Source organism: Panthera leo, chromosome D2, assembly GCF_018350215.1.
Source record: "Panthera leo isolate Ple1 chromosome D2, P.leo_Ple1_pat1.1, whole genome shotgun sequence".
Taxonomy (NCBI): domain Eukaryota; kingdom Metazoa; phylum Chordata; class Mammalia; order Carnivora; family Felidae; genus Panthera; species Panthera leo.
In genome coordinates, this window is record NC_056689.1 from 75,397,543 (window position 1) to 75,418,765 (window position 21,223).

Genomic DNA, 21,223 nt, shown 5'->3' on the forward strand with positions numbered 1-21,223 from the left:
GCGCTGAAGGAAGGCAGAGATCCGGGGGCCCAGGGTCTGCCATTGAACTAAACCACCAGCTCTTCCTGAAGTGCCCTGCTCTTCTCTCCCTACCAATGATTAGGACATCAGAGTCAGGGCACGTGATGCCATCAGGGGAGCGCTCAAGTTGGTAACCACTGGCCATTCCAGAGGTGGGCCTTCAGGGAGAATGGTCTCAGCAAAGGGACATCAGGAGGCAGCGTGGTTCCCAGGAGCTGGAACCACTGTGGGGAAACACAAAAGAATATAGAAATAGGGCTGTAAGAGCCGACTGGCAGTTAATGCTCCTGGCAGTTGGTGCCCAACATGACAGTCACCCTTCAGGGCCCCTCAGCAGGGTGTCATGTTTGAGGAGGACAGTCCAACTCCAAAACTGAGACATAAAAAGAACGCCCCTTTCTACATCTATAAATAAAATGGAAGCAAATTCACCCCTAGGGGGTGGGATGTTGAGCTAGACAGAGCAGATGTGAGGGCCGGCCCCTGACCTGGAGCCTTGAAGGCGTCCGTGCTCAGCCGCGCATAATCCACACGGCTGCCCTCCTACCAGCCCTCCACTGATACAGGAAGGGTGGGGCATAGTAGACAAACTTCCGGCAAAAAGGACCGGGTTGAGAATCAGTCATGTGGAAATTCACAGTGGACAAGCTCCAGGAATGTGGCCCTAAGTTTATGAGCTGCAGATTCTTGAAACTTCTTAGTTTCAAATGACCACTGCAGTGTGGGAACGATATGGACAGTGGAGTTGACTCTCAAGGCCGTGTTGGAGCTGACGTATTGCATCCTGGAAGACACGGCTGTGCTTCTGTGTGCTTCTGTCAGGGTATAGCTGTGTGAGGCAGAGGGTTCTGGAAAGTTGTAGATGAGTCTTCAGAGGTGGTGGCAACTGCATTGGTAGCAGTGAAATCATCTAGCTTTAGAAGGGCTTCTGATCTCCAACGTCGTCCTTCAATCCCTCCCCGGGACACAGCTTCTGTATACATGGAACTCTGGCTTACATGGCCTCTCCACCACCACGTGGCCTCTCTTTATATCTGAACCTTTTCGTTTTCTCTCCCACTGCTCACTGTTTCCTTCTCTGTTTTTTGTTTTTAATTTCAGCCTCCTTGAGATAGAATTCACATACCAAACAATTAGCCCATTTAAAGTATACGATTTAACGTTTTTTAGTATATTCATAGAGCTGTGCACCCAAAACCACGTCAGCTTTAAAGCATTTTCATCATCCCAAGAGGAAACCCCATACTCATGAGCATTTATTCCCCAGTCCCCCCTAACCCTCCCCCTACTCCCAGACCCTGGCAACCAGTAAGGTACTTTTGGTCTTTATAGGCTGGACTCTATTCCAGTCATTTCGTGTAAATTATATAATATGTGGTCTTGTGTGACTGGCTTCTTTCACTTAGCATAATGTATCCAAGGTTCATCCCTGTTACAGCATGTGTTAGTCCTTCGCTCCTTTTTTTTTAAATATGAAATTTATTGTCAAATTGGTTTCCATACAACACCCAGTGCTCATCCCAACAAGTGCCCTCCTCAATACTCATCACCCACCCTCCCCTCCCTCCCACCCCCCATCAACCCTCAGTTTGTTCCCAGTTTTTAAGAGTCTCTTATGGTTTGGCTCTCTCCCTCTCTAACTTTTTTCCCCTTTCCCTCCCCCTTGGTCTTCTGTTAAGCTTCTCAGGATCCACATAAGAGTGAAAACATGTGGTACCTGTCTTTCTCTGTATGACTTATTTCACTGAGCATAACACTCTCCAGTTCCATCCACATTGCTACAAAAGGCCATATTTTGTTCTTTCTCATTGCCACGTAGTATTCCATTGTGTATATAAACCACAATTTCTTTATCCATTCATCAGTTGATGGACATTTAGGCTCTTTCCATAATTTGGCTGTTGTTGAAAGTGCTGCTGTAAACATTGGGGTACAAGTGCCCCGATGCATCAGCACTCCTGTATCCCTTGGGGAAATTCCTAGCAGTGCTATTGCTGGGGCGTAGGGTAGATCCATTTTTAATTTTTTGAGGAACCTCCACACTGTTTTCCAGAGCGGCTGCACCAGTTTGCATTCCCACCAACAGTGCAAGAGGGTTCCCGTTTCTCCACATCCTTCCAGCATCTATAGTCTCCTGATTTGTTCATTTTACCCACTCTGACCGGTGTGAGGTGGTATCTCAGTGTGGTTTTGATTTGTATTTCCCTGATGAGGAGTGACATTGAGCATCTTTTCATGTGCCTAGTACTTCACTCCTTTTTATGGCTGAAAAATATCTATTGTGTGGACGGACCACATTTTATTTATCCATTCATCAGCTGATGGACTGATTATATACAAATTATGCTGCTATGAACATTCATGTACAAATTTTTGCGTGGACGTATGTTTTTCTTTCACTGGAGAACATACCTAGGAGTGGAATTGCTGGGTCACGTGGTAACTCTATGTTTAACTTTCTGAGGAACTGCCAGACCATTTTCCAAAGTGGCCGCACCGTCTTCCATTCCTGCCAGCAGTGTGGGAAGGTTCTAATTACTCCCCATCTCATCCTTGACCTATCTCAGTTAAAATGTTTGGCAGCATAGATTCGACTGACGCTCATCTCTTAGCACCAGGTGATACAGTTCATGACTAGGTCATGGGTTGTCTGCCTCGTGCCGGGTACTCTGTGCTGGGCAGATCAGCTAGGGCCAGAGAGATGAGGCAGAGAAACACGGTTCAGCACACGGCTACTGAACGCCCATCCCTGCCGCAGAGTCTCTGGGAAAGAGAAGAGGTCTGAACAACATGATTTCCTGAAGACGCAGTACGTGAGGGTGGTACCAGCTTCATCCAAGTCCCAGGGCCATGTGCGTGAAGAGGGCAGTGGACTGAGAAAGAAATAGGTATTGCTTTTCTTGGGTCTTGAAATGAGGCAACTTAGAGGAGACCTTGTAACTAGTTGGATCTGCTTCAACCAACACTTCGGGGCTACAAGAGTCAGGTCTAATTTTTCCAAGTAGTTGCTTGAGTGCCTGCATCCTCTTAGAAGCAGGAAGTCTAGGGTCTTCTTTTTTTTTTTTTTACCTGGGGAGTCCCAGGGACTGCTACTGGCGGCCTGAGGGGTCAAGAGGCATAGGAGGGGATCTGAGCCCCGGTACCTGGAGGTCTGAGGACCAAAGGCCAGGGTTTTCTTCCTTCCTCCCTGAGTTGTCCAAGGACCTCAGGGGTGTACTGACTCCGGAGTCAATTCTGCTACAGGTGCAGGGAGACAGAGAGAACAGGAGGTGTGATTTGTTCACCAGCTAGTGCCTCAGAGGTACCCTCAGGTTTGCTGTTGAAAGGGGGCCCTTCCTTGTTGGCTAGACACTTGCTCCTTTTGCAGAGACCTGGCCTGGATCCCTAAGGCCTCCACTTAAGGCTGCTCCAGGCTCCCAGTTCAAAGATTTCTTGGATCACAACGATACACCCAGCAGTTGGATCCAGAGCTTCCTCCTCGACTTACCCTGTGCAAGAACCAGTATGTGATCTTCATGAAGACTCCTCCCAGGCTCGAGGCCCAGGAGGAATGGATATGGACCTTTCCAGTTCATTGAATTGCAAACTCACATACCTGTTAGTATAAGCACGTAAACAGTTTACTTAGCGTAAACAATATGGCTGCTCAGAGGGGGAATAAGATGTGTAAAAGATGTAGGGGTAAGAGTGGAGTCTATAAATCCATGTTATCAGTCAAGTGGCAAAACCAGGAGGGGCCCTGAGAAGCCCTTCACTGGGCGGCACGTTGACTTTTTACATCCCTTCTATGTGTGATACTGAGGAGGTAGCTGTCACCATAACAAGACTCTTCTGAAACCTTCACCTGAACAAGAGTCTAAGTCAAATTTAACAGAACACAACCAAATACTGTCAACCAATTTTTACCTGTGGCCTCCAAGTATGACCTCCCACGAACCCTCACTCGGCTCCCTTCCAGCCTCCCATCCTCACACCCCAACCCCCTGGTCTCCATTTTGGATTTCTCCCATAGAGTTTCCTTGGGCTGGGCGGGGTGTGCTTCAGTATTCCTTTCTGTCAGTGACCTTACATCTATCCCAAACAGCTTTTCTGATCTTTGAATCTCAGGGAGAAAGGGCTGGGATCTGGAGATTTTGCCTCCAGAAGGTTCCACGACTGTTGGACACTTTTCCACTCTTTCTCCCTGGCAACCAGATTTATGTGGCAAGAGGTATGAAGGGTAGGGGCGGGCTTCCTCAACTCTTTAAAAAGCTTTCTACCACTTTCCACTCAGGGCAACGAAGGTCTACTTGCCCTACATTTTCATAATCAAAAGAATCCACCCAAAGATTCCTACCTGAATAATGAAAGTTCTGAGATGGCTTTGGGCCTACCCTCTGACATAGAAGCAGCTGGCGTCATTTAGAAATTTCTCCCAACAGGTATCTAGTTATATTAACATTTTTGGAGATAATTTTGACAAATTATTGGATCATAAAGTTCTTTCAGACAAAAAAGATCATTATCTAAAAACATGTTTAAACCCTCAGGATTTAAAAATATTAAAACTATGGTAACTCTTCCATTTTGAGTTTTTGTTCATTACATTGCACCCTAATGATCAACATATCAGAAAATATATACTTTAAAAATAAAATGACACTTCATGGGGCGCCTGGGTGGCTCAGTTAAGTGACTGATGCTTGGTTTCCACTCAGGTCATGATCTCATAGTTCGTGAGATCAAGCCTCACGTCAGGGTCTGTGCTGACAACTCAGAACCTGCTTGGGATTCTCTCTCTCCCTCTCTCCCTGCCCCTCCCTCACTCACTTAGGAGTGCATACATGCTCACACTCTGGCTCTCAAAATAAATAAGTAAACTTAAAAAAAAGATATTTCATAATTATTTCATGAACAGTTTTAAGGATAAATTTTCTTAGAATGACAGGAGAGAGAGAGAGAGAGAGAGAGAGAGGAGAGGATAGGTAGAAAGGGAGGAAGTGGGTCCCAAGAATAATTTATTAATTAGTACAAAATATGGGGCTGAAATGGTTGGTTTTGGATTAATGTGATTTTTTGGTGATACATTGTAATATGAAACTCAAAAACCTTTCTTTATAGCTAAGGCTTTACCAAAGCTATTTAAAGTTTTGAAATCACTGGGGGCGGGAGAGGGGTGGGGGTGGGGGGAATTAATTTACGGTACAGGTTAAGACTATGCGGCCTCTGGTCTCGGTGGACTGTGGCTGTTAAATTGGCCCCTGGAGTCCTCAGATCCTGGCTCTTCACCCCCAGCACACACACACCCCCCACCTCCGGTAACTCACTGTGTGTTTTAGCAAGCCACTTCCCCTTGGACTCACAAAATTCTGCTTCAGTTCTGTAATTCTTAAATAGAATTCAACCACACAAATTATTAAAATCTGAGGTGAGGTAGCCCCTCTTGACCAGTAGGGGGCGACGGGTGACTATGCCTTCCATTTTTACCCTCTCCACCGCCCCCCCACCGCCCCCTCCCCCCCTCCCCCCCAGAGGAACCTTGCCCACTTTCTCTGGAAGTCATTCCTATGATTGCGGTCTCCATTTCGGAATGAATTACCACTTTAATTATTTTTTATTTCTTATAATACGAATGATACCCTAACAAAGACTAAGGCCTGATTTGAAAACCAAATTTAAGGAAGAAAGTACAGGGATGAGGTGCTGATCTAAAGATTAGAGCACATATGTGCATTCATTCACTCTTTCGTTCCATGAATGAATGACCCCCCTTTTCTAAAATTGGGGAGATTTGTGAATCAGAGATAATCAAATTCACAATCTGATTAACATTCCATTCAAAAAATGGAAACTGACTGCACCCACCTGAGATCTGGCCCAGTCACCATTGGGTTGGTTTTCTAGCAATGGAAGCCAGACTTTAGGGGGAAAGGCAAATGTTCTCAAGCACTTTAATGCCAAGTTTATTCTTTCATAAGGAGTGGGGTCAAGATAACGTTGACAGGAAAAAATAGGATTTCCTTCTATGAGACTGGACTATTTTACCCTTGTATGAGAATGGAAAAATTAACAACGAGACATGTTTGTTTCTTAGCTAATTAGTAAGAAAGAGCCCCCCTCACCCCCGATAACACCACCACTACTCGCTGTCTCCCATAGCTCATGCTGGTGGCAGCAATTACAGGAAATCAGAGCACCCACCCACCATCTTGCCCCATCTTAGGACTGGAGCTGCCTCCCTCTAGGGAGAATGAACAAAGTGTGGGCAGAGAAGAAACAACATTGTGGTAAAGCCTAAAGCCTGCATTTGAAACATGCAAGACAGAGTGCGAACAACTTCTTTCTGTAGAGAGAGGTGCTTCCAGTGAGGTAGATTGGCAGTCCAACCCTCCTATCAAGAACAGCTAGAAAAACTGGATGAATCATATAAGATGTGTCTTTGAAAATGAGCTACCATGGTGGTGAGGGTTTGAAGGCCAAGATCCTGGAGAGAAGGGTTAGCAGAGAGATTAGCTTTGAGGCATTTGCCCATTCTCAAGAGGCAGAGACACTTCCAACGTTTTATGCTAAAGAGACAAAAATTAGAGTTCAGGAACACCAAGCGGGAGGAGGCTAGGTAAACCCTTCAGGCTTTCAGCTGGGACATCCCAAGAGGAAGAGGTGATGATAGAAAAACCCTCACAAAGATTGAAGCCCCATTTCCAATCAGCTCAATTTTTGATCATTATTGTTATTATTTTTACTGATTATTCAACTTCAGTGCTATTGTCATTTTGTGCCAGCTAATTCTCTGTTGTGGGGAATGTCCCACCCATGCACTGTAGAATGTTTAGCAGCATCCCTGGCCTCTACCCAGTGGCACCCCCACATACGTACCAAGTTCAGACAACCCAAATTGTCTCCAGATATTGCCAAATGTTTCCTGGGGGACAAAACTGCCTCCATTTGTTTGTTTAGAATTTTTTAGGTTTATTTATCTATTTTGAGAGCACACGCACAAGTGGGGGAGGGACAGAAAGAGGGGGAAGAGAGAGAGAATCCCAAGCAGGCTCTGTACTGTCTGCGCAGAGCCCGACGTGGGGCTTGACCCCATGAACGATGAGATCGTGAGCTGAGCTGAAATCAAGAGTCATCACTTAACCAACTGAGCCACCCAGGCGCCCCTGTTTTAAAACCAGAGTTTGCCAAGGTGGCTCAGTCGGTCGAGTGTCTGACTCTTGATTTTGGTTCTGGTCATGATCCCAGAGTCATGGGATCAAGCCCCACATTGGGCTCTGAGCTGAGCGTGGAGCCTGCTTGAGGCTCGCTCTCTCTCTCTCTCTCTCTCTCTCTCTCCCCCCCCCTGCCCTTCTCCCCTGCTCACACTTTCTCTCTAAAAACAAAACAAAACATCGCTTCTCGGCCTTTTGGCTAAGATCAAGTGTAAAAACAAAACAAAACAAACAAACAAGCAAGCAAACAAACAAACTCAAGTTTAAGGGTACCTGCCCAGACTGCCTGGGCAGAAGCAAAATAAATCTTTTAACACCTCAGATTATATCCATAGTTTTTCATTCATGATATCCAGCACCTAATAAATAAATAAATAAATAACTTCTTAAGCGATGATAAAGTTGACAGACATAAAAAGACAAACCCACAATCATAGTGGGAGATTTTAGGACACATTTCTCAGGAAGTGATGGACTAAGCCAGAAAAAAAAAAAACAACAAGAAAACAAATCAACCAGATCTGGACAACAGCCTTCAACTGTGAAGAGGGGGAGTCTCTGGCAAGGGTATCAGGTCTAGATGAAAGAGGGGATTCCGCAAGAAAAGGCAATGATAAATTGTGATTTATCATAAATACATATTTGGTCTTGGACTCTGTTCCTGGCACAGTTAGTTCTTAAACACTTGTAACTTTCTAAGTGTTAAGAAGATAAGGTGTCTTTTGTCATGTGAGTGAGGTGACTTTTGGAAAGCCACCGAAGGATGGGGACTGGCCAACAGAGGAACCAACCATGTGATAAAGGCGGTGGAACTTTCGGACCTGCTCCCACCCCTCCAGGGAGGGGAAAGGGGCTGGAGACTGCATTGAGTCACCGATGGCTAGTGATTTAATTGGTCATGCCTACCTAAGGAAGCCTCCCTGAAAACCCAAAAGGAAGCGGTCTGGGGAGCTTCCCAGTTGGTGAACATGTGGAGATTTGGGGAGAGTGTTGCACCTGGAGAGTGCACAGAAGCTCTGTGCCCTTTCCCCATACCTTCTACTATGTGTCTCTTCCATCTGGCCATTTCTGAGTTATATCCTTTTATAATAAGCCAGTAATCTAGCAGGTAAAATGTTAAGTCTCTGAGCTCTGTGAGCCACTCTAGCAAATGAATTGAACCCAAGGAGGGGTCACGGGACCCTCCAATCTATAGCCTCTTGGCCAGAAGCACAGTTGATTATCTGGACTCGTGATTGGTATTAGAAGGGTGGGGGCAGGTGGTGAAGGCAGTCTTGTAGGACTGAATCCCTTGACCTGTGGAATCTGACGCCCTCTCCAGGTCAGTAGTTTCAGAATTGACTTGAATTGTAGGACAGCCAGCTGCTGTGGGAGAATTGCTTGATAGTATGGAAAAAAGCCACACATCAGAAGTGGGTGTAGCAATAATAGGGGCGTTGTGGGGAGATGCACAGAGATGGGGAGAAAAGGAATGTCTCCGTGGGCCCCCTCTTTCCGGAGGCCTAATGTTATAAGACCTCTTTTCTATGGGTGGCACAAGTTTGTGGCATTCATACAGATGTTTCTTTTTTGTTCCTTCCTCTAAAGATTATACCGGCTGCCTCCATCATAGCTCAGTCATGTTTGGGTCAGAAAAGACCAGTAAGGCGGGCAAAAGGTAAGTGGTAAGCACTTTCTAATCAACTGGGAGGTGTCTCCAACAGCCGAAGTCCTCTCCCGCTCCTACCATTAAGGTACCACCAGGTATCACCAGACTCAAAGAGTCCAATATCTGAGGGCAGTCACTGAATTGGGAGAAAGTAGGACTGAATATCTGATTTCTGTCTCCATTCTCCTCTCGATATTTTGGCAAGAAGTACTCTGGCACAAAGAAAAGGGGCCTACATTATTGATACCTGCTACATGGCAGACATTCTTTTTTTTTTTTTTTTTAATTTTTTAACGTTTATTTATTATTGAGAGACAGAGAGAGACAGAGCATGAGCATGGAAGGGGCAGAGAGAGGAGGAGACAGAATCTGAAGGAGGCTCCAGGCTCTGAGCTGTTAGCACAGAGCCTGACGCAGGGCTCAAACTCACAAACCCAGGGAGATCATGACCTGAGCCGAAGTCAGACGCTCAACCAACTGAGCCACCCAGGCACCCCAGACATTATTCTAATTGTGGCTAAGACACAGAGAGGGTAAGATTGGGGTAAGAGCTGGATAAGACGTATCCTTTGCCTTCAGGGAGCTCCTTTCAGCCTAGAAGAGGGGAGGGGGTGATTGGCAATAAAAAAAGTAAAGCAGTAGTTTGAATACAGTGTGCTGGGGCAATGCCTGGCAGAACATAATTTGCTGATAAGATACAGATGTAATCGGGACTCTTATGAGTGGTTCATGGAGAGAGAGGACAGTAGATTAGAGGAATCCAGTTAAGACGTTGAGCATCTTCTGGGGGAACAGGGTTAACATGAACAAAAAAGCCTGCAGGGGGAAAAGTATGAAGAGTATTCAGGGAAAATTTTATTCGACAGTGACTGAGAGCCTACTCTATACCAGGCACCGGGCTAAGAGCCAGATGTCCATCAGGAAACAAGACTCAGTCCATCCCCCCATGTTCCTTTGGGCTGATTTAGTAGGGCAGATTGAAAAAGAAAGAAGTAATTTAAGGGCCTGATGGGAAGAAGTTCCCTGGCAAGCTGTCTGGAAAAGCTAGGACACAGAGCACAGTAAAACCTTCGATTGTGAGTAACTTGTTCTGTGAGTGTTCCGCAAGACAAGCAAACATTTTTTTTTACTTTTTTTTTTAAATGTTTATTTATTTTTGAGAGAGAAAGAGAGACAGAGTGCAGGTGGGGGAGGGGCAGAGAGAGAGGAAGACACAGAATCTGAAACGGGCTCCAGGCTCTGAGCTGCCAGCACGGAGCCCGACGCGGGGCTCGAACTCACAAACCGTGAGATCATGACCTGGGCTGAAGTCGGATGCCTAACAGACTGAGCCACCCAGGTGCCCTGACAAGCAAACATTTCTGATAAATTTTAACTTGATAAATAAGCTCTGTCTTGTGAGACGAGTAGTGCCACCTGCAGTGGTGGCCGCCAAATGTCACATGATCACAATTCAGCCAGTGGTTCTCTCTCTCTCTCCCTGCAGGATTGTGGGTGGTCGCCAACGCAATGTCACATTTCCACGAACTCCTCAAAAGGAGGCGAAAGCAAGTGTCATCGGATAGGTTCCTTGTTAAAGTTGCACAAAAAGAAAACATTCCATTGAGCCAACAGATAGCAGTGATTCCATTGGTGATAGTGAAAGTCATCCTATACACTAACCCTCCTCTCTCTTGTCTCCCTCACAGCAGCCACGAAGGTTTTCAAAGGTAAGTGCAGGTGAATTTGTTTATTTTTTTAAATTTTGTGTTTTCTTTATTAATTTGTATTATTTTACCCTGTCATAATCATTTTTATAGGAATATTTTGGGGTTATGGAATGAATCATCTGAGTTTCCATTATTTCTTATGGGGAAATTCGCTTTGATGTGTAAGTGCTTGGGTTACAACCATGTGTCTGGAATGAATTATGCTCACAAACCAAAGTTTTACTGTATGTATGTGTATATATATATATATATATATATATGTATATATATATATATATATATATATATTCTGATTTTAGAAGTAATGTATTTCCATTGAAAAAAATTTAGAATACAAAAAAATATATATAAAGAAAAATCTTTTCCGTACGGTTAACACCCTGGGATAATTGCTATTAGCATTATATTTCCTTTCATTATTTTTTTCTATGCGTATGTACTCTACAAAATTATTTGGCCTTATATTCAGCTTTGAGTATTGTTCAATGAAAAGGCAAGCTGTAGGGGCACCTGGGTGGCTCAGTCGGTTAAGCATCCGACTTCGGCTCAGGTCATGATCTCACAACTCGTGAGTTCGAGCCCTGCGTGGGCTCTGTGCTGACAGCTCAGAACCTGAAGCCTGCTTCAGGTTCTGTGTCTTCCTCTCTCTCTGTTCCTCTGCCACTCGCACTCTGTCTCTCTCTCAAAAAGAAATAAGCATTAAAAACATTAAAAAAAGAAAGAAAGAAAGAAAAGGCAAGCTGTAGAAGAGAAGCTGAATGATAGCATTTAGGTTGCATTTATGTATATATCTTATGTTAGTCCTCTCAGGTCTGGGAAACATAGGTCATAGTATAAATAGACATTTTCCATTTGCAACTACGTGGATGGGAACTGGAGGGTATTCTGCTAAGTGAAATTAGTCAGTCAGAGAAAGACAAAAATCATATGACTTCACTCCTATGAGGACTTTAAGAGACAAAACAGATGAACATAAGGGAAGGGAAACAAAAAGAATATAAAAACAGGGAGGGGGACAAAACAGAAGAGACTCATAAATATGGAGAACAAACTGAGGGTTACTGGAGGGGGTGTGGGAGGGGGGATGGGCTAAATGGGGAAGGGGCACTAAGGAATCTACTCCTGAAATCGTTGTTGCACTAGATGCTAACTAATTGGGATGTTAATTTTATAAAATAAAAAATTAAATTAAAAAAAAAGAAGCTAAAAAAATAGACATTTTCTCTGGAAACAAAATACAGAAAACTTACTTTGTAAGTCCGACATTTCAGTACTCTTTCAACTTTTTGGAAAAACTACGGGTTTCCTTTATCATCTGAATAAATAAAGAGAGGGGCAATTTCCTTAGCATCAATTCCTCACTCCATGTTTAATACATACGCAGATGACCATTGCTATTTGCTCCCCGGCTCATGTGTCAAAAGCAGTGTTGATAAAGTTTGAGTAAGCTGTATCATAGAGCACAGAGATTGACTGATACAGCTAGAAACAGCCAGAATATGGCACTCTGTCTTTGAAGCTCTGTATTAGAGCCAGGTGCTCCTTAAGTCCAATGGTTAGCAATCGTATACAGCAGTTCGGTGCCTGCAGGCAGTGACTTAGCAAGTCTGTGAGGCATTTGACATGATATTTTATACATCGAACCCAAGCTGCTAAAGGCCTGATAGAATGGTACCTCGGACTAAGGCAGAGCAACAGGGTCATTGTGGCTCCCCTCTTACCAGGCAGGCATGGGCAGAAAGGCAGATGAGAGGAGACCCACCCTGTCCTGGGCAGGGGTGGGGGTGGGGGCTGGTACCCAGAGCTCCATCATTGGTGCTGAGGACACCGAGCTGAGGGGCTCTGTTTGAGGATGATCTCACCACCTGCCTCTTCTGAGACCCTGCTTTACCATTATCTCAGCTCTCTTACTGTTTAACTTCTTACTGTGTTTAACTTCTGTGTCTCTTGATTTTCCCAGGAGCATTAAACTTACTCTCAGCACTCCATTTAGTTATCCTCCCTTGCAAAACCAAATTTCTTAAAGGAGTTGTCTACACTCACCACCTCTGCTTTCTTACTTCCTGTTTTGCTCAAGTTTCTTGGGAGTAGAGACACATCTGGCTGGCTCAAGGGAACTGCCTATTGCAGGGACACGTTGGAAAGCATGTGCAAGTCTAGAGATGGCCTTATAGAAACTTGGAATGGGGACTGTCAGCCCATCAGGATCAGGTATTCCTCATCTCCCCTTCCCTCCCCTCCTTTTCCTCTCCTTCTCTGTTTCTCTCTGGACATCCTTCCATTTCCCCCCTCTCTCTACTTCTCATCTCATCCCATAATGCCCACTCCAACGCCAGTCAACCTCAGGATCTTCAGCTCCCACTGTCAACAGAGGCCCGAGAGAGACGGAACTTAATTAGCCTGGTAATTTCCTCACTTGAGGAGACGAATCATAGGTCACTGGCCTCATATTATAGGATACAACTATTTCAGGGCCACAGGATCATGGACAGAGCAACCTCCCTTAGAAGGGACTGTGGAGAGAAGAGCAGTCAGTGAGAAGCATCTTTGTTTTCCTCCCATTCACTCTTTAACCCAAGGCAGTTGGTTTATGTGCTTGGCAGCCTGGAAGCTGCTCTCACTGAGTCATAAACAACGTCTTTGTTGTTGAATCCAATAGATAGTTTCATTTATTTCTGTATATGAATGTTCAGCAGCTTTTGAAATGATTGACCCTTCTCCTGCTCCTTTGTCTATGACTTGCATGAAATATACACTCGTCTTAGTTCTCTTCCTGCTTTTCTGTCTGCTTCCTTCCTGCCTGTCTTGTGGGCTCCTGTTTCTCTACCTCTCCTCTCAAAGCTGGCCTTCCTCTGGGCGCATATTTTCCTTTCCTCTCCAGAGTCCTCTCTTCCTTTCTAGTCGCTCTCCAGGCCATCTCGTTCTCCCGCATGTTCACGGTCACCTGCTCTGTCCTAATAGGTTCTAACTTTTTTTTTTTTTTTTAATTTTTTTTTTCAACGTTTTTTATTTATTTTTGGGACAGAGAGAGACAGAGCATGAACGGGGGAGGGGCAGAGAGAGAGGGAGACACAGAATCGGAAACAGGCTCCAGGCTCCGAGCCATCAGCCCAGAGCCTGACGCGGGGCTCGAACTCACGGACCGCGAGATCGTGACCTGGCTGAAGTCGGACGCTTAACCGACTGCGCCACCCAGGCGCCCCAATAGGTTCTAACTTTATATGTCTGCCTGACCTCCGCCCAGACCCCTTCACCAACTGGACAGCTCCACCTGGATGCCCCAACAGAAACGTCAAAGTCATTTTGTGTACATTTGAACTCACCACCTTCTTCCTCAAACTTCCTCCTCCTCTGTTGTTTTCTACTTCTGCCGATGGCGCCACCCACTTGCCTGAGCCAGAAACTGGACACCATATCCGATGCCCATCTCTCCATCACTCTCCACATCCAAACAAACACCCAACACGAAAGAATTGACAATAAGTTTTTAATAGACCCAACACCCAGTGGTCCACTTCCTAAGTATCCATCTTTTCTTTCTCCTTCCTGCCATCACTGTCATTCCTGGGTCCTTCAAACAGCCTCCTAACTGGCCTCTGTACCTTCATTTTTTCAAACCCTAATCCAGTTACCCCACGATGGCCTGAGTATTCTTTTCTTTCCTCCTTTTTATTGTTTGTTTATTTATTTTTAAGTAAGCTCAACGCCCAAAGTGGGGCTCGAACTCACGACCCCAAAATCGAGTCACATGGTCTACCAACTGAGCTAGCCAGGTGCCCCTCCTTCCTCCTTTTTAAAGGAAATATAGTTTTAGTATTTTTATGTATACACAAAGACCCAAATCACTACCAAACAATGAAGGCATGACAGCTTTATCTTTTTTTTAAAGCTTGCTTATTTTGGGGGCACCTGGGTGGCTCAGTCAGTTCAGTGTCTGACTTCGGCTCAGGTCATGATCTCACAGTTCGTAGGTTCAAGCCCTGCATCAGGCTCTTTGCTGACAGCTCAGAGCCTGGAGCCTGCTTTGGATTCTGTGTCCCCCTCTCTCTCTGCCCCTCCACTGTTCATGTGCTATCTCTCTGTCTCAAAAATAAATAAACATTAAAAAATATTTTAAGTTTGTTTATTTTTGAGAGAGAGAGAGAGAGAGAAAGAGAGAGAGAACAAGTGGGAGACAGGCAGAGAGAAAGGGGACAGAGAATCCCAAGCAGGCTCCCCGATGCCAGTGCAGAGCCCGATGTGGGGCTCGAACCCACAATCTGCAAGATCATGACCTGAGCCAAAGTCAAGAACTGGATGCTTAACACACTGAGCCACCCAGGGCCCCAAGACAGGTTTAATATAACTATATTTGTTGCCTTTTTAACTTCTTGCTGTGAATAATTTTTTTTTTTTTTTTTCAACGTTTTTTATTTATTTTTGGGACAGAGAGAGACAGAGCATGAACGGGGGAGGGGCAGAGAGAGAGGGAGACACAGAATCGGAAACAGGCTCCAGGCTCCGAGCCATCAGCCCAGAGCCTGACGCGGGGCTCGAACTCACGGACCGCGAGATCGTGACCTGGCTGAAGTCGGACGCTTAACCGACTGCGCCACCCAGGCGCCCCATGAATAATTTTTAACATACACTAAAGGAGACAGATTATTATTATTTTTAGTTTCTCTATTTATTTTGAGAAAGAGACAGAGAGTGCAAGCAAGGAAAGGGCCAAGAGAGGGGGAGAGAGAGAATCCCAAGCAGGCTCTGTGCCATCAGCTCAGAGCACAACGCGGGGCCCAAACTCACAAACTGTGAGATCATGACCTGAGCCTAAATCAAGAGTAGGATGCTTAACCGATTGAGCCACCCAGGCACCCCTAAAGGAGACAGATTATAATGTTCTTAAGTTCCCACCCCTCTAGCCCCAACAACCAGCAACCGAGGCTAGGCCTGCCCTATCCCTATCCCAGCCCACTCCCCTCTCACATAATATTTTGAAGCAAAGCCCATATATCCTATTATTTCATTCATAAATATTTCAGTATGAATTTATAAAAGATAGAGATTTTTAAAAATACCATTAGCACACCTAAAAAGAATTCATAATTCTTTACATCATTAAATATCTACTGTTCAGATTTCCAATTGTCTCATAAATGTCATACATTTTTTTAAAACTTGGGACCTAAATCAGGTGCATACATTGTAATTGATTGCTGTGTCTTTAAACGTCTTTTACTCTGTTGGTTCTCCCATCTCTTTCTTTTCCTTGCAGTTTATTTACAGAAAGAAAAACAGAAACATGTTGTCTGTTCTGTAGAGTTTGCTTGCCTGGGTTTTTATTGATTGCATCCCCTGGTGTCATTGAACTAGATCCTGGCTTCTGCATTTTCTATATATTGGTAATTGGGTTTAGAGAATATCTTAGCCAGGTTAAGCTGCCATAACAAAATACTGTGGATTAAACAATAAAAACTTACTTCTTATAGTTCTGGAGGCTGGAAAGTCCAAGCACAGGGTGCCAGCATAGCTGGGTTGCATGAAGACTTTCTTCCTGGCTTGCAGACAATTCCCTTCTTGCTATGTTCTTACATGGTGGAGAGTAGCCCTGAGCTCTCTTCCTCTTCTTATAAGGACATTAATCCCATCATGGGGGCCCCACCTTTATGACTTCATCTAAACCTTATTACCTCCCCAAGGCCCCACCCCCAAATACCATCATATGGTAGGGGGTTAGGGCTTCAACATATGAGTTCTGGGGGGACACAAACATTCACATCATAACAGAATACCTTTTTTTATTAGTGGCCTCATTGCATCAGACTCTTAATATACTGGGTCTTACAGTTTATTGATTTTCCTTAGCAATTCAAACGGCTAGGGCAAGTAAATGTTTCTAAATATGATTATGTCCTCTCCTATGTAAAATCCTATGGCAACTCCCCATTGTTTTTAGGCTAAAGTTCAAAGGAGTGATCATGTGACTATCCCCTGGCGACTGTGACTGACCAAGGGGTGAACATGTGACCCAAGCTGGGCCAATCAGAGCCCTTTACCAGCTTTTTCTGCTGGAGCTGGGGGCATCTCTTTTGTTTTGAACTGACCCTAAGGGTGGTTCAGAGGAATTCCTCTGGAAGTTCTCTGGTTTCCATGAGAGGACTTCTGTTAGTACAATGGTGTTTAATCCTGGCTGCACAAAAAGAGAGATTTAAAAAAATACACAGGTCCATGCAAAAAGCCAGACACAGAAGGCCACATCTTATATGATTCCATTTATAAGAATGTCCCACACAGGCAAATCTATAGAGAAAGAAAGTAAATTGACAGTTGCCAGAGATAGGGGGAAGGAGGAGTGAGGAGTGACTGCTGATGGGTCTGAGACTTCTTTTTGGGATGATGACAATGTTCTGGAATTCGATATCAGTAATAACTGTGCAACTTTAAGAAGGTACATTTTATGGTATGTGAAGTATATCTCAATTTTAAAAGGTACCCAAGGCCAGACTCCCCTACATCAATTAACTAAAAAATTCTGCGGGTGGGGTCCAGGAGTTGACAATTTTGTAAAGCTCCCCAGGTTATTCTAATGAGCGGCCGGGCTTGAGAACCACTGTTAGATTAACACATCTGCTCTCTTTCTTCCCCACTCACTCCTCCCGAGGGTAAGTAGAGAAAATGGGGAGGGAGTGCTTAGCATGCTTGCTTGAATTGTTGTCTCTGTTTCTCTCCCTTTCTCTTCCCTCTCTTAGATCAGTTCAGAAGAGAAGATATCCAGAAGCTCAGTTATGACCACTGGGTCTTACGGTTTTTTGATTTTCCTTAGCAATTCAAACGGCTAGAGCTTAGTCTCTGTTATTAATTGAATTGCGTCTCCCCAAAATTCATACATCGAAGCCCTAATCCTCGGTGTGACTGTATTTGGGCACATGAAGAAATAATTAAGGTCCATGAAGTCATAAGGGTGGCGCCCTGTCTTCATAAGAGTAAGGGACACCAGGGATGAGCTCACACAGAGAAAAGACTGTGTGAGGACACAGAGAGAAGGCACCCAAGGAGAGAGGCCTCGGGAAAATCCCTGCTGACACCTTGAACATGGACTTCCAGACTCCAGAACTTGAGAAAATAAATTTCTGTTGTTGAAGCCACCAGCCTCTGGTACTTTGTTATGGCAGCACAAGCTGACTGGTGCAGTCTCCAATTCAGCTGTTTCTGTAATAGAGCAAGAGAAAGGCAATCATATCTGTAAATAAGTTTGTCTTATCTTTTCCAATTGTTACACCTCCTATTCTTTTTTTATTGGGTCACTGCATCGTCTAGAATCTCCAGAAAAATGCTGAATATCAAGAATAACAGACTTCCTTGTCTTGTTCCTTAAGTTAATGAGAATGCTTCTGGTATTTCATGGATAAATACGACGTTTGCTTTTCATTTTTGATTTCTGTCTCAGTCCACCCAGGCTGCTATAATAAAGTACCACAGGCTGGGTAGCTTATAATTCACAGAATTTTATTTCTCCCATTTGTGGAGACCGGGAGTCCTAAATCAGGGCACCAGCAGGGTTGAATGAAGGCCCTCCTCTGGGTTACAGACTTCGCTGTGCCTTCATATGGTGGAAAGGGTTGGGGATCTCTCCGGAGCCTCTCCTTCCAGGGCACTAATCTCCTTCATGAGGACTCCACCTTGTGACCTAATCACCTGTCAAAACTCCACCTACTAATACCATCACATTGGGGGTCAGGATTTCAACATATGAATTTTGGGAGGATACAAGTATCGATCCCATAGCAGATATGTTTCTTCAAATTAGTAAGTCTTGACAAACTATCTTGTTCCTACTCCCTGACCAGATACTCATGTTGCTTTCTCTGCACACTCACTCTGCTTTAAACAAACTTAACTACAGACTATTTTTCTGGACTTGCCATGCTCTTTCATGGCTCCATAGCTTTGTACATCCTCTTCTTCAGCTAGGAACACCCTCCCCAACCTTCCAATGCCTGGAAGCTTAGAACTAGATACAGGTGTAGTTCCTCTTGAGACCCAGGATGCAGGGAAGAAGATTCTTGCTTCTCTCCCCATTGGGGAGAATATCAGAGAAAAGAATCCCACCACTCTCCTCCTCTCCCTTAATTGGAGAGGTGGCCAGCCTGACTCACAGCAGGGGCAGTGGTAGTTGGTCTTAAAGGCAGGGCCCCAGGCTCCACTCTTCTTTTACTTCCTGAATTCACACAGGACGCTCTTGTGTGGTTAACACTCCTTGACATGGCCACCCTCTTGGGGAAGTGGGAAGTGGGAATCTGTCGTTCTCTCTTTTCAATCACCTCCTCTGTACCTGGGTGGGTAGGTCCAGTGACCCTTGCCCTGTGGGCCCTGCCTATTCAGTTCAGTGGAGAGAGAGGAGGGACTATATCTCCCCTTAGACCTAGGTTCAGGCCATGTTCAAATCTAGCTTTTACTGGAGCTTTGCATGAAGTTTTGTTTTTAGTTTCCCATTTGGCTAGAGATTCTTGGACACAGATTCTATTGCTGTGCAGCCTAGAGGAGAGGCAGGATGAGCGACTCTCTTACAGTCTCACTTAGTGCTCTCATCAAATATTTGCCAGGTAAACAAGTGAACTGATTTATATGCCCCAGCCCTTCCCTCCTCTTGTAGTAGCTGCCAGACTGGATACCTTTTCTGATCTCATTGCATCTACCCAACATTCTACCAAGTATGTATCATTATTGTCATTATAAAAGAGGAAATCCTGTATACTACACCATACTAACTTAAAAAAAAAGTTTATTTATTTATTTATTTTGACAGACAGGGGAGGGGGCAGAGAGAGAGGTAAAGAGAGAATCCCAAGCAGGCTCCATGCTGCCAGCACAGAGTCCTATGCAGGGCTTGACCTCACAAACCATGAGATCATGACCTGAGCCAAAACCGAGAATCAGACACTTAACCAACAGAGCCACCCAGGTGCCCCTACCACATGAATTACCTTAAAGCAAATCTCCACTTTAAAACAAGTAGCAGACCCCATTCTTCTCAAAATCTGGCCCTAGTCTCTAATTAGTCTTCATTCTGGCCCGCTTTGTGATGTGCCTCTGTATTGGTCATATGCCTTACTGACCCTACTGAAATATGCACTCTCCTGCCTTAGTTCCTGCATTAATTTGATCACAGATATTTATTAAGCACCTACTGTGTGCTGGGTACTGAACCAAGTGCTGGGGACATGGCGAGTGATCAAGGTGGAAGAGTCTTTGACCTTAAGGAGTTCTCCTTTAGCAGGCCAACAGACTTGAACAAGCACAGTGAGTGCTACAAAGGAGAACTTTAGGCCGGTGGGTGTGAGACAGAGGGATGTAACCTAATTTGGGGAGCTAGGGAGGGCTTTCCTTAAGAGGTGATGAATTTAAGCTAAGGTCTCTGTGTGCTAGCTCAGGCTGCCTCTTGGGCTGGCATGCTTTTCCCACTGATTTTCTCTGGCCCCTGACCATAATTCAACATCCAGATCCAATGAAATTTCCAGAAGCCTGTCCCTGATATTTTTGCCAAAATATAAAATGAGGGGTCCTTGGGTCGCTCAATTGAACGTCCAACTTTTGATTTCAGCTCAAGTCATGATCTCGTGGTTCATGAGTTCAAGTCCCACATCAGGCTCTGTGCTGGGCATATGGAGCCCGCTTGGGATTCTCTCTCTCTCTCTCTCTCTCTCTCTCTCTCTCCATCTCTCTCTGCCCCTCTCCTGCTCACACACACTCTCTCAAAAATGAATAAATAAACTTTAAATAATAAAATAAAATATAAAATAAGATGCTAGGAAGCAAACAAAAACCAAAAACCTTTAGAAATGTTTCAACACAGAGGTAGAAAGTGTTCTTTGTCTACTAATATCTTTTCTCATCTTCTTCCTTAGTAGTGGAAACCTAGATTTTAGCTGAGCCTTTGTTGACTCAGAGTAAAGACTATTTCCCTACCTCCTTTGCAGCTAGGCTTGGCTTGTGGTGTGGAATGGAAGCGGTGGGTGCTGCTACAAGATATGTCCTTAAAAGGAGAGAGTGAGTTTCTTTTTCCCTCCTTCCCATCCCAATGCTCAGTGGATATGAAGACTGGAGATCCACTTGGACCATGCTGATGAGGGCCACCTCCTAGGGATGGTAGAAAGGAAGCTGGAAGTAGCCTGGGTCCCAGATGCCACGAGTAACACTGTGTTAGCTTCCTAACAATTCATTACCAATTGTGTGGCTCAAAACAAATCACCACTAACTGTATGGCTCAAAACAATAGAAATGTATTCTTTCATAGTTCTGGGGTCTAGAAGTCCAAAATCAAGGTGTTAGCAGGGCCATGGTCCCTCTGAAGACTCTAGGGAAGGATCGATCTTTCCTTGCCTCTTCCAGCGTCTATAGTCCCAGCTGTTCCTTGGGTTGAGGTGGCCTTGCTCCAATCTCTGCCCCGTTGTCACGTGGCTCCTTTTCTGTGTGTCTCCCTCTATCCTCTCCTCTTCTTAGAAGATACCAATCATTGGATGTAGAGCTTACCTTAAATTAAGGATGATTTCATCTACAAAGACTAATTATATCCGCAAAGACTCTATTTCCAAATAAGATCACATTCTGAGGTCCCATGTGGACATGAATTTTTGGGAGACACTATTCAACTCATTATACCCACTGTATAAATTCTT